General features: G+C 40.3%; 1 long non-coding RNA gene across 1 annotated transcript in view; it reads right to left on the reverse strand.

The window, feature by feature from the left end:
• LOC122789185 overlaps positions 1–15,472 on the reverse strand; it is a 1,666,093-nt gene that overhangs the window by 490,399 nt on the left and 1,160,222 nt on the right. The gene's annotated exons all lie outside the window — the stretch shown is intronic.

Below are 15,472 nucleotides of genomic sequence, written 5' to 3' on the forward strand. Positions count from 1 at the left end.
CCCAGTAGATTTGACCTGCACCTCCAAGAAGTATATCCCAAACAGCAGAGGCCCCAAGACCGATCCCTGGGGTACACTGCTTGTTATGGGTCTACTAATTGAGGTGGCTTCCCCTATTTTGACTAGTTGGGTTCTATCAGTCACCCAGTTTGCTACCCATCTGGTAACATATGGATCGATGCCTAGTTGAGAGTTTATCTATTATACCTGAGTGGGGAATGGTATCGAAGGCTTTGGCCAGGTCAAGGTAGGTAGTGTGCACCACCTTCCCCTCATCTATGGCCTTGGTGATTGTCTCAAAGAAGTCGACCAAAGTTAACAGGCATGACCTCCCCTTAACAAAACTAAACTGTGTGGGATCAAGTGTCTGGAGGTTGCCAATGTCCTTGTTAACGAGGTCCATGATAATCCGCTCTATGGCCTTGCAGATCAGGCTAGTTAGGCTGATGGATCTATAATTTCCTGGATCTGTGGACACTCCACTTTTGTGCAAAGGGATGACAGCAGTTGTCCTCCACTCAGCTGGGACAAAGCCGGTACTCGGCTTTGGTTGAATAGGGTGCCTAATGGTGCTGCAAGTTCCTGCCTGAGTGTTTTCACTGAACCTGTCTGCCAGCAGGTTGGCTATATCTACAGCGTTTGTGTATGTGGTTCTGTGCAGATCTGGGTGCTTCCCTTGAGATTGCGGACATATATGAAGAAGGCCTTATGGTTGTCTTTAGTAGATGTGGCCAGTTTGGACTCTAAGTTTGCTTTGGAGGATTTCACTAGTGCTCTTATTTGCTTGTTCAGGCTAAGGAGAGATTGCTTCCACTTAGGCATCTGCTCTTTCTTGGTCTTGGACTGCATTTTTTTTTCTTTTATTACAGAGTATATTTATTGTAGATGTCCACTGGACAGGTATTCTTCCTTGATGAGGATGATTTCATCCTGTCTGGTATTCCTGATTCCATGCAGCTATATAAATGGTCATATAGTACTTTGGTGAAATTTTAGACATATATGCCAGTTCCTGTGGAAAGGGAGGGGGCTGTAAAGCTGTTTAAACCTTCCCTCAGGAGGTTGTAATCAGCTTTGGAGAAGTTTTTTTGTTTGACACTAGCTATGGGGAGGTCGGGGGAGATGGTGACTTTGAAAGTGACTGCTTTGTGGTTGGATCTTACCAAGGATGATGACACTGTAAGGATGCTGCAGTGGTTACTCATGTTGGGTTAATGCCAAGTCCAAAATATTTTCACCTCTTGTGGGGGTGTCAACCAACTGGTCCAAGGCATTTGCATTAACGAAATCAAGGAATCTCTGGGCATTTGTGTTTTGGCATCAGTATTTCTTCTAATCTATGGTTGGAAAGTTAAAATCACCCAAGGTCAGGGTAAAGGGTTGAATCTTGATAGATGCAAAGAGGTCCAGATAGGTGGAGTGGGCATCTTGACTCAGAGTTGGAGGCTTATAGCTAGCTATGATTTGAATAGGGGTCTTGTCAATTGTTAACTGCACCTGGAGTGTCTCCTGTGCATTATACTGTTTGACCAGCCTGGAGGTGTGCATGTCTTTAATATATATTGAAACTCCACCTCCTTTGGTTTTACTGCCCACAGTTTGCGGTCTGAGTGTATGATAGGATGAGTAACCTGGTATAGCTGGTGCTCTCTGCAGCTTTGAACCAGGTTTCTGTGACTGCACAAACGGCAGCTTTCTCCAGGTTTACGAATGCTTGCAATGAGTGCAGTTTCATGTTTAGACTCCTAGATTTTAGCAGCATGAACTTTAATTTACGTTTTATTTAAATTTTTCGTGTTGGCAGTTTTAACCTCATGGCATTGCCTAAAAAGAGGCACTATGGGGGAGGCATATTTTTACATATATTATATTTTTACTATTACTGCTTATATTGTCAAATATTTGTCATGTATTTTATCATGTTAATACTCTTATTGCTGTAATGTGGAGCTATTCTCCCCGGGCCTGAGCTGAAAACGGGCTGTGCCCAGTCGAACCATCCAGTTAACAAATGTCAAATGAATAATAAAGAAAATGTCAACTCCTTTACAGTTGCTGGAAGCTGTAAAGAAGGTACTACAAAAATATTACTAAAATGCAACATGTTTAGACTATATTACACAATCCAGGACTACTAATGAATCATTGGTAAATAGCAGGCAATCAAGTCTGCAGAATATTACATACCTACCCTTAACCAAAAAGCAAACAAAGGTGAGAATCAAACCATATACCTTGTGTTTGTGAAGTAATCATTTTAACCATTATGCCAATCCACCAACAAGTTTAATTGCAATTAATAAAGCAAAATAATTAAACACAATATAACTGCTGCAACATTTTTTGTTAAACAACCCACAAGTGATACAAAAAATGCTAAATATTACTACATGCAGCATTATATTTTTTTTTGGGGGGGGCATCTACAACTCATTTAGACTTCCCTATGTCTTCTCTGTCATCAAGGACAGCTATCCCATAAGACATCACTCAATACAGATCTGACCTACTTGAATAATGGCTAATAATGCTATATTGTTGCAGCATACATCTCCACTGAAAAGAGACAGATTATGGAGAAATGGGGCCCTACACAGTGTAATAAATGATGTCATTACTTGGCGGACTGTCCTGAATTGTCATAAACACTGTTTAAACCCGTCAGTGTCCATACTATTTTCTTCTTTACTTTTGCAATTATCACAATCGCAGAGATTTAGATTTCATTTAAAACTTTTATTTCAAATGTACTGAAAAAAAAAAACACTGACATTTTCTAAACAAAACAGAACACTTACATTATAAACAAACTTAGCATGAGAACAGTAAACTTCTCTTCTATTGAAACTCATATTTAGTGAAAATGCATAAGGCAACCCATTAAGCTATGAGACATCTTACAGTCCTTCCTAAACAACACTATAAAATACATTTTATAGCCCTTCTAAGACAATCTTCCTAAACAACAAAGAATGCCTAGACTGCCCGTTGTCAAAGCTGTGCCTCAGCAAGCCCAAAGGCACTCATAAAAAATAACACTTAACACCGCACATACTGTCACTGTCAGTGGAACCCTAAACACTAAGCCAAGCAAACACACTTCCCAGGACTCTTGCCATAGGGGATGCCATTGTAAGATATAATGATGCCCTTTTAACCAGGCTGAACAAGGAGAAGATAACTGTTAGTTGCTTTTCTGGAGCCAGGATCCACCAAATCACACATGCGCTGAAGTCATTACACCACAGGTAATGCTATGATTACGTCATAGCCCCTGTAGGTGTAAATGACTAAGACATTCCTGCCTGGAATATATTAAAAGAAACATTATGGAGCTTTCAGACTATGTGTCTCAGGCTGGTATGACCCTAGTATTGAGCGGCAGATTACCATCACTGAGCATGATACAATGATACTATGTATCACTCAGGATGATGCCACAATATGAGCGAAATATGATTGATTTCAATAACAGACTGTCTTTCTGGTGTCATTCTAAGAGGATCCAATATTTTCCAGCTTGGGAGGACATGGCCTTCCTGAAAACACTAGAGGGGATAATTGTATCACCAAACACCATCATACTAGGTGACTTCCTACCCCCAAATATAGAGGACTGGGAACACTGGCTCAACTACTCCTAGCCCAAAAGTTCTCAAATTCATAAACTCAAATGCAAACTCCATGGAACACAACTAGTCACCAGATACAAGAGATAGATAAATATATCATCACATCATCACACAATGTTCAACATGTTCAACACCGGAAGTATACCCCACTGGTGTGAGTGAGATCACATCTAATCTCGAGGTCTGTCATCCTCCCCCCCCCACCCCACCAAAAATAAAAGACCACAAGAAAAGAACTTCCAAAAGCTTCACTTCACTAAAGACTAGTGTGGTGGTCTCCTTTAAAGCGAAACCGAAGGAAAAACAAAAGAGTACTCAAGCTGACACAACTTAAACCAGCTGCCTTCTACCAGCAGGACTGCATGGATACTACCAAGGCAAGCAAAACAAAGACAAAAAAAAACCAAAGGTAAGCGTCCAGGCAAAGTGGATGTACCACATAAAACAACTCAAACAAAAAAAGGAGGAGCAAAAGATAGAGCAAAGCAAACAAGGAAAGGTAAGCACAGCAAATGATCACTAACTAAAAAAAAAAGAAGAAGAAAAAAAGAGCTCAAAAAAAAAAAAAGAAAAGAAGACAAAAAGAAAATAGAAAAAGAAAAAAAAAGAGATTTAGCTCATAAGAACCTAGGAGGCTACTCCCAGAACCTAGGAGGAAACTGAGAGATAATGATAAAGATACTAGATCAAATGATGACATTGAAAACATATCATACATTGCAAGCCCTGCAAACTTCTCACCCCCTCCCCAAAAGGAGAGAGATCTATACCAAAAAAAAAATCTATCCCAACCAAATGATTGCAGCCCCCAAACATCTCTCTCAAACCCTGCAAACACATCTCATCCCCAAAAACTCAATGAGAATCAAACCCTGATGGTGTCCCGGCTGTGGGATCCTGTCTAACTCAAGGCAGCTTAAACCCACAGCCAATTTAACTGTGGATACCACACCAACGGTGTCTCCACCTGCAACTGTGGGTGCATCGGCCTGGCTGCTTGACAAACCTAATTCTGGTAATTACACCCCATATAACCCAAGCCAACTAATGGAAAGCCTTGGACAAAGTCATTAATTGGATCCAATAAAGTTTGACTTTGGTCAAATGCAGATCATGATTTTAAACAGTGGAGAATTTCAAAGAAAGAAAATCAATTTAATTTTTGGTTGACTTTTTTCAAACAGTTGCCAAAGCCAACTGGTGGAAAAATTAGATCATACATACCAAAATGACTAACAAAAAACTCAAGCATACATACAGCCTACCGAAAGTGCACAAATATCAAAGGTACTGGCTTACACTAGGTAATAAAATAAAAACTCATCAGCTTAAATGTTCACCCATCAGCAGAGGCTACATGTCAGACTCAACAGAGTGTCAGAACTGTCTCCCACAGGGCTCAGTCCTCACAGGAGTTGCCTGGCAGCTAAACACTCTGGAAGCTGAACAAACACAGCAAGCCTGGGTAGAAACAGTGAAAGCAGACAAGTGACTTCAGTAGTACAAACACAAAAATGGACAGCTGACACAGAGATCACAGAAGTAGGTGGCCCTGAAAAAAATAAAAAAACTTCATCTGGTCAAGCCAGAAAACAAGGTTAAAACAGGAAACAGGAAACAGCAAGTCCGAAGAAAAACAAAATTACCCAAAATCATAGGAGCAATCCACTGAGCAAGGTATCAAGGAGCTGGGGAATGGATAGTCAATCCAGTTAGTTCAAGACTATTTCACCCATCGCAGGGAAGAAGGAGGATTTAGAACCTCCTACTTCATATTTATGCCTCATGACCCTTTCACATTAGTAAGTAGGGTTATAGAGTACCTCTTTACTCATTCTCATCTGACAATGATTATCCTATAGACTCCATTTGGAGATACCATCTGACCCATCTCTCACCCTGAGAGGCCGGATTCAAAATAATATCAAGACAGCCACAACTCAAAATCTCAATCATGCTTGGCTTGACTGAAAGAACCCTCTATCTACAAAAGCATCAGCTGCTCATCAGAGGTGACCCTTTGCCTAACATACAATGCCATGTCAAAACAAGATAATGTATATGTTTTGCCCTCAAAAAATCTGCTCCAATCAGAGCCACAAGGGAAGGACTTAAAACTACATTCCCATATTCTAAGAAGACGTGTTGAGCAGATAGATTCATCACCCAAAGACTCATGCTGTGGAATGCTAAAACTGGAGATTCATCATCAAGACCAATCTCTGGGCCAGCAGACAAAGAAAATGAACTGGGACCTCAGAGTGATCGAGGAGATACCGGGTGAGGCACCTCAAAGATGCTGAGATGTGAGAATAAAAATAATGGGTAGGGCAGAGTCATTCCTCGTAGTGCTTCTAGTATGAAAATACAAACTAATGGAATGCATACTAAAAAGGTGCCTAAAGCCACAACCTGTATACTATGGTTAACAGACCACATATCTTTGTTAGGGATAGTCTGCACCTTTCACATCTAGGTTTTTGAATACTGGCCAAAACTTTATCCACCCCCACAGTGCCGTTTTTAGTCAATATCAGATTGACAGACCTACCAACATAGTAAAATCAACTCATCTGAACCTCAAAGTGTTACTGCTCAATGCCAAGAGCCTAAATAAAAAAAAATTCACTCCATCCAAGACCTCCTCACAGTCAAGAATATAGACATCTGTGCAGTTACCGAGACATGGTTTAAAGTGGCAGAGAGTACCCCAACAGTGCAAGGTTTCAGTGCCTTCTCCGCTTTTAGACCAATGGCTGCATAGACAAGGGCTAAACGTGGAGGCTCCTAAACATATATCAACAACAAGCATACCTCTAGAGTGGTTAAACAGGCTGATGTGCTAGAGTTCCTCCACATACAGATTGCCACAGCCAAAATCCTGTACCATATTCAACCCAGCTATAGTTCACACTCCATGTCCCAAGAAGCTCACAGTGCATACTTGGACCTAATGGAGACACTTAACATCCAACCTAACCCCTAACTCATGGGAGACCTTAATTATCCCTCTGTAAACTGGGATTCCTACAATACAAATCAGCAGGCACAGAGATTCCTGGACTTTGTAAATACAAACACCCTTGGCCAAATAGTGAATACGCCCACTAAAGGCTCCAATATACTGGACTTCTTGCTCACAAATATTGAGGAATGCTGCACGCCTCCAAATGTCTCATCCTCTTTGGTTAGGTCTGACCATAAAGCTGTCTCCTTTGAAATCAAAATCAATTCTGTAATCCCATTAAAACCAATAACATTTAGGAACTATTCCAAGGCAGATTACCTTTTGTTAAATGATGATTTTTCAAAAAGCAATGCCCCTCCAAAGCCCAAGAACGCAGCAGCCTGTGCTGAATTTTTCTCAGAAACTCTGTACAGCCATGCTACATAGAGCCTGCTGTACCTACCAAAAGTAAGCCCAGGAATAAGCCCAGCAACAAAACATCATGGATCCTGGTTGCATCCCAAATTAAACAGGATATATAACAAAAGGAAAAAAATATATATGGCAAAATTAGGAAGGGTAATTCCCAAATAGATAAAAACTCTGTCATCAAACTAAGTAGGCAACTAAGAGGGCTAATTAGTCAATCAAAGCCAACTTTGAGGTTAAAATAGCCTCCCAGGTGAAAGATAACCACATACAGCCTTCTTCAGTTATGTCAGAAACTTCAGTGTGCTGGACTGGTGGTTAATGGTGCCACATTGACAGAGCCTGTACTGGCTGTGCTCACTTAACCCAACAACACAGCCTCAATGGACCCTGATAACATCCCAGGATGCCTCCTGAACAATCTAAAATATGACTTATCAGCACCTCTGGAGTCATTATTTAATTACAGGCTTTATGCTGTGTGAATGGAGGAGTGCAATAGTCATTCCCCCTTCATAAGAGAGTACCGCAACAGCTCCTGGAAACTACAGATACATTAATCTGACTAGTCTTATTTGCAAAGCCATGGAAAAAAAGTGTTATGGAAATTATCAACTAGGACATAGGAGACTTTCAGACACTTGATCCATCCAATCCCAGGTTATGCTTACTGAATCTGATGGACTTCTTTGAAAAGGTCAATAAGGCAATGGATGAAGGGAAAAAAACTGTGCATACTGACTAACTAGATCTGGCTAAAGCATTTTATACAATACCCCATTTGGGCATTATCAACAAACATGAAACTAGGTATAAACCCCCTTATAGATTCATAGATTAGTACTAAGCTAACTGCCCCTTGTGAGCCATCCAAGCCCAGCCAATATCCCTTGAGTGAGACTCAAACCCTGCTGTGTGTGTTGTAAAGGCAAACACCTTAACCCACCCTCCACACCCTCCAACAAGCTGGCTAGAAAGCTGATTCACTGGTAGGACGCAGGAGGTTAGAATCAGTGAGGTCACCTCCACAATGAAGCCAGTCACCAGTGGGTCCCCCAGGGCTCTGTACTAGGCCCATTCCCCTTTAGCATTTACTTCTGAGATGTTGAAGCCAATATCAAAGGCCTCGGCTAACCAAGATCACAGATGATGACAAACTAGGAGCAGTCATTGAATCCCCCCAAAGTGAAAACACCCTTCAGGAAGGTGCTTGGTGCCAAAGCCATGGCTTAAAACTCAACGCCAATAAATGCCTTATAACGCCTTTTGGGATGCTGGCCACCCTGGGTAACTATATCATCAATAAAACACCCATAAAATTTGATTTATTAGACAGGGATCTGGGAACTCATGTAGATAGTAACCTAGCCTTCAACCAATATGTGTTCCAAGATTGTAAGAAAATCCTTCTTTGTTGCTCGGCTTATAATAAGGACATGGCATCTAGGTTCAGAAAGGTCATCCTAGCACTGGACTTACCCCTCACCCTACCCATTGTAGAGTATAATGCCCCCTTCAGTATGTACCTGACCTGACACATGCAGCAACTGGAATGTCCACAAAGGTTTCTTACAAAAAAAGTACAGTGAGTGAGGACAGCGTCCTACACTGATCACCTCAAAGCCCTGTCTCATTACTCAGTATCACACACACTTCTGGGAGGTGATCTTTGCCTGGCATAAAAGGCATCCCTGGAACCTGTTGTGATGAATCTTTTGCACATCCTGAAAACAAACAGTATCAGAACTACTAGATTAAAAACCTAAATTTTGCTTGCAACATAAATAGGACATGCTGGAGACAGATTTGTTTCTCAGGGAATTCCCATTCTCTGGAACAGGCTCCCCATCCATGTGAAGCAGAGTTCCTCCTTATCCCTATTTAAGTGCAACTTGGACCGATGGATGGGTAATTGGAAATTCACCCCTGGTCTGGCTCCCACATCTCTGGACATAGGCAGTCATAGATTCATAGATTATAGGTTCATAGATTAGTACTAAACTAACTGCCCTTGTGAGCCATTTTAAGCCTAGCCAATTATCCCTTGTGAGACTCAAACCCTGCACCTTGTGTTTGTAAGGCAAACACCTTAACCATTAGGCCACCCTCCCAACCCCATCCCCAACCCCAGTCAGTAAATTACCCCCTGTAAATCAAATATAAATCAAATTTGTGGGTCACATTTGAGTTGCACGGCTAGGCTTTTAAGGATCCTAGTGGTTGTTAGCCTAGTATATACCTATGAACCTAGGAACATGGCAGAGTCACATAGAAAACAAATGAAGGACGAGGGAATCAAACTGCAAACTACAGGAAGCAGTTATTTAACAGCTCATAGCCTTACACATCTGCAGTAAGGGCTAGACAGACTTAGAGCCTTAATACATTGCATTTCACGTGTGACAAAAAAGCAATCTAAATAAAAATGTATTCATAGTTAAAATATTCAGATTTCATGCTGTCAGATGTATTCTCAGCTAAATAATCAACACTGTCAACATTCAGCAGCATAAGGAAACCAAAGATCATATCCAAAAACCATGACTCATATGACGATGCTCCTGTTTACCACAATTCATTTCCATTTTAAGCCATAACAAATCAGTTAGTTACTAGGGTTGCAGTCCTGAGAAACACTGAAGAGCCTATCCCAAATTGTATGAGGCAAAATCAAAGATGTTCTGCGGAACTGGGAACAGATGAGAGCAGACTATTCTAAATCACTTAAATTATTTAACAAAACAACAGGTTTTGCATCAACATGTATTTTATGAATGGCATAACTATAAAACTCTCCTCCTGTTATTGACAACAGAGTGTAATTATCAGTGATTTACCCCAACAGATAAAGAAACAAATAAGATACAGGAATCTTGGCAGTTGGTCTGGATGATTAGATTCTTTCCTGCCATAGCACAGGGGCAGTGTTTGAGTCTAAGTGACCATGTGTAAATCACTTAACTATACAACTCTGCTAATGGGGGATTACACACACACACAGACACACACACACACGCATGCATGCACCTAATTTGGCAATTGAGGTCCTGTCACAAAAATACCTTGCAATCACTAATTCTGCCTGACCAGCTGCAGCTTCTACAAAAATCCTGTTCTGGAATCCATTATTCATTCTGGTTGAGAACTAGTTGCTCAAAAAGTTCCTTTTAAGAGTTTGTATGCGTGACTGAAAACTTTCATGCTTCTCTGGATCCAGACATGACACTCACTAAGAAAACTCAAATCTTGGGTGCTTTCTCTCTGTAATGGATCAAGGAAATAAATGCAATGTGTGGCACTCACTGAGAAAACTCAAATCTATGGTGCTTCTCTCATTGGATATAGGAAATAAATGAAATGCTTGCACTTTTTTAGTACCTAGTGCAGGAAACATTTCTCCTTTTGTAAAATTAATGTTGTGGCCAGAGACCCCCAGCCAGCACAGATCTCTGGGCAGCTACTTAGATCACCTAGTGCTGGAACCAGCCCTGAGTGTGGTTACTTAAACACAACAGTATCAGTGCAAAAAAAAAGTCTAAAAGGCAAAGGCAGGGGTGGGAGGTTGACATAATGGTTAAGATGTTCACCTTACAGACACAAGGTGCAGGGTGTGATTCTCACATGGGGTAACTGGCTAGGCTTAAAATGGCTCACAAGGGCAGTTAGCCTAGAACTAACCTATGAACCTAAAATGTAAAAAGAAGATATTTTAGAAATCAGATATGACATCCACTTGAAACATTGACTTTATTTTGCTTCAGTCTTGACTTTCTCTATGCTTTCTAGCCTTAATTCTCTATCCCCTTCTCACTTTGCCTAGACACCCTGACCTTTTTTGATTTATGCACATGCTTAATAATGACCAAAACCTATTTCTGGCTAGGAAATGACTTTTGTGATAAATAAACTGCATAAGAAAAGTGGCACTTGATTAACAGTCCTTGCCTTCCCTTTCCTTAACAGGAGAAATGCTAGCAATGTAGCACAGATGGCATTTAGTAAAATAAATTAAAATATAAATAAAAAAGTTTTTTTTTTAAAAAAGAATGCTTTTTATTGAGTCGCTCTAAAAAGTAAAAAAAATAAAAACAGTGAAAACTTTGCAAAATAAACACAGACATAATGATTTCAGAAATGCATTCAAGGTTGGTTTTGCTGATTGTGGTGATGTGGTACCAGAAGTAGTAGCAGAAATCAGCAAAACCAACCTTGAATGCTTTTCAGTAATCAGCTTGTCTATGGTTCTTTTGCAAAGTTTTTACTCAATAAAAAGTAGCATATCCTGCAATGAATATACCTTTGTTTTGGTAACAAAATAAAGTTGAAGTCCTGTTCTTTATGCTGGATGTTATTCACTCTGCAGAATTTTGTATTTCCATAAAAAAGTCCTACTTTGAGCATCCAAAATGGTGTATGGCTTATCTGGCTCTCTGAAACCAGATGCACACATAATGGAACATAATGGAATAAGGCTGGCTTGCCACTGCAGTTACAGAATACTGTCATGTCTTTTGACTTATCACAAGCATAAAGTAGTAGAAGCAGAAAAATCTGTTCTCCCTACAAAAATAAAATATATGTCTGGATGCATGTATAACTAAAGAGACAGTGGTGTTACCAAAACAGCAGCTGTGCCCTTCCTGTTTTGAGTGATGTCAGTATTCCACACTTACACTAGAACTTAACTAAGCATTTCTTTATCTGTGCTTTTCTTTCAATGACATGTATGTGTGGAGTAGGAAAGTGGTGTATGACCAGACACAGTTACAGTGCGTAAATGATGTAGAGAGATGCAAGATTGTGTGTGTGTGTGTGTGTGTGCACGTGCACGCATATGTACATGGGCGTGCATGCTTGTAGTACAGTGCATATGTTCATAGATTAGTATTAGACTAACTGCCCTTGCGAGTCATTTTAAGCCTAGCCAGTTATCCCTTGTGAGACTCAAACCCTGTACCTTGTGTTTGCAAGGTTAGCACCTTAACCACTAGGCCACCCTCCCAACCCAACAACCCTCCAACCCATCCCACTCTGTCCCTCTGTGCTTGTGTCACATCTTTGTGGGTGCGTCCCTCACCAGCGAGAAGCTTGTAATATTTTCTGCTGTCTCACATGAGCATGACAAAACCATACAGGGATAGAGCAACAGAGCCACAAAGCCAGTTTCAATAAAAAGCATTCTAATAAAGAAAAGCAATAAATAAGTTACAACTCATTCACTTGTGACTGACTTGTTGCAATCTTATCCACTTTATACTAACCCTTTTACATGGACGACAATGGGAAGATCAGTTATAATTCCAGTTAATGATGAAAATCTCAAGAATTAGGTTATATAACATGAAGAGATGATGCAGACCCATCATTTAGGGCCCCTGATACCACATGGAGCTGCTGCTACTGCTAATAGTAAAATATTTGTCTGGACCTGCAAGGTCCTCAGCCAAGAAACCTTCACACTCATCAGTCCCTAAGGCCAGCTGGACAATATGAGGATCATTTACTCAGATACAAATTGAAAATTATGCAACTTTATCTCCCTTGTATTCCACTTTAGTTTGCACAGCAACCTTTCTCAGAGTAGATGGCAAAATAATAGGTTTCAGATATAGTGAGAATGTCAAAATATGCGATTACAGATTCTTGGTTTACATACTGTATCTTAATGAAATTTGATGAGCTTTATAGGACTTGTGCTCAATCTTAGGTCGAACACTCGTGTCTGTACCATCTTGAGTCATGGACTAGAGTTGTCAATCAATATAACAAATTCTATCAGTGCACCAAGAAATGGCATTTTCAGTTAATTAGCCAAGAACTCAAAAGCAAATCGGGCAAATTATCAGTGGCAAAAACGTGCAGCTTAAAGAGTGCAACAAAATTAAGGAATGTCATTCTGTAACAATCAGTTTATGTCTGCCAGATTGTTTGAAAATATATTTTACATTTGCAGTAATCATGGCGTAGGATAAAAAGGAAGGGGTTCATATTGTTTAGTTTCTGGAATATACTGCATCAGAAACAACTTGTCTTTGGGGAAGTAAATTATGGATGCAAATCCTGTGGACTTTGCAATTACCAATTGTCATTTCTACTTCTAAGGAAAAGCATTCTATAGTACTACTATCCCATTTATGCCTGATGCATTGTAAAAACATATTTCATTTCCATAATTTGTACATTCACTTTTGGTAACTCAGGTGGTGTAGCTGGATGAAATCTATTTTTCAATGGATACCCAAGGAAAAAAGCTACAACAAAGCAATAGTACATGGCATAAAAAATTGCAAGTATGCATGAAAACATAAACAGACTATAGTTAAATCTAACAGTAACACTATTAAAGACACTCAGTGATAGTGACTGGGCTAGTCAGTGTGTGCAAAGTGTAGTCTAAGGGAAAAAAACTTGTGTTGATAGTAAAAGTTATATTAATCAAATTCAATAGCTCATCAGCCAACTCTGTGGCACAGATGGATAAAGCCTTCACTAACAGTGGTTTGGGTGATATAAAAGCTGGGTGGGGGTGGCTGCCATGCGGACTGGGTGGGGGTTGGTGTTTTACGAGCTGGGTGGGTGTGGATGTGGACTGAGTGGGCATGGATTTGAGCTGGGAGGGGTGGGTGCCATGCAGGCTGTGTGGGAGTATAAGACTAAGCAGCAGAACTGAATTACCCATTCTGATAGAAAGGAGAAGTGGTTCCCAGTCTGGGAATACTGTAGCATCAGTGAAGGCTTGCATGGGAGACATTGACAAGGGGTATAGGCTTGGAATCCAAAACCAGTGATGTCAGGTGTGTGTGTGTGTGTGTGTGTGTGTGTGTGTGTGTGTGTGTGTGTGTGTGTGTGTGTGTGTGTGTGTGTGTGCCTGTGTATGTGTGTGTGTCACTGGGTTCCCTGTGGTGATGTAGTACCCATGTCATTATTAGGGACAGGGAAGTTATGGCAGGAGAAAACAATGTCTCCATGGCCCGATCCCGGAATGATGTAGGCTGCTGACTGCAGGAAGACTTAGCAGCCGGAACTAGATATAAAGGATGCCTTTGGGTTTTGGTCAGGGGGATAAGACAGTCTCGCCTAGCTAATAGGATGGAGTGCCAATGATCATGGCCAAGGTAGATAGGTAAAATTGTCTATGGATGTTTGGTAGGTAAACTAAATGCATCTGGCTGTGAGATGGGGTGCTCACCTCTGTGGTGTAGCGAGTGGATGTAGGGACACAGGTGAGGTTCACAATCACCCTCATGGCTGTTTGGATGTTGATTTTTCTGGACAGGTCTCACCCTTATCCTAAGTAGTACACCTGGGTAGGAGAATGAGTGGGCAGTGTAATATAATGAAATTTATGATTTTGAGTACCATAGTATTTAGAAAAGATAGTCCACGCTGTTGTTCCAATGTGCACTTTAATACAGAATTCCACAGATTCCCTTACTTTATGCCAAGAGGTACAAATAAAACATGTGGTAGTTGAGGTAATGTGGGTGCCTGTTATGCATAAGTTAGAGGGGGTATATAACAGGTCTTACTACTAGCTACACTCTCCCATCGGGAAAGATTATTTAATGTATTTCTTCAAGGGAGGTTGTAGACCCATAGATTTAGAGGTTTAGATAAACTTAATTGTGGTTTATGATTACATATTTTATTAAATGGCTTGTTTTTTCAGAATGCCCAGTTTGCTATTTTTTTTCTTCTAGCCAGAAAGCTGGAGTAATTACAATTCTCTATTAGTCCATTAAAATGGTATTACATCATATCTGGGTTCCAGTGCCTTTTTTGTCCAGTAAGCATTTTTGAGAGATTGTAAATCTACAGCAGATATTTAATTGTCTAGCTCAGAAATGACATTAATTTCCGCATATCTTCAGAAGTATATTGCTGTCAAATTTATGTGTGGACTCAAGGCTACGTTGCAACCACACGATGCCTTTATTACTTTTTAATTTAAAGCACTAAGAATATTACAGTTGCACCAGTATAAAAATAAAGGCAGTGGTTTGGGCTCCTGTATTTCATGGAATGTATGAGCAGCTTCTTTGGAAGTTTGCACTTAGACATGCCCTTCACATTTTACTCCGAAAGACACACAAGATCAAATATGAGAATATAGTGTTGTGTTTGGTTCCCTGTCTTTGATGCATACTTACAACACAACTTAATGACCCTTTTGAGGACACAGCAAGAAGAAAGAATAAAATTTCCTTTTAAAGGGACCCTACATCTTTGCTCGCAACCGATATTATAAGAAGACAATAAAACTACTGCTGTTTAAGCAGTATGAGGGAAATTCATGGCCTTGATAAATATTCTTCGGAGTTGCTTCTCACAACCTTACCCTGAGGTGGTTAAAGGAAGACTTAACAGGAAAAATAACAGTGAGAGTTCCAAGTAAATGAAGCCAATGCCTCTTGCTGGGACCCAGATCACCTGCTTAAGACTGAAATGTTAAAGTCACTGTTCC

Source organism: Protopterus annectens, chromosome 14.part0 (genome assembly GCF_019279795.1).
Source record: "Protopterus annectens isolate FY-2018-M chromosome 14.part0, PAN1.0, whole genome shotgun sequence".
Taxonomy (NCBI): Eukaryota; Metazoa; Chordata; order Ceratodontiformes; family Protopteridae; genus Protopterus; species Protopterus annectens.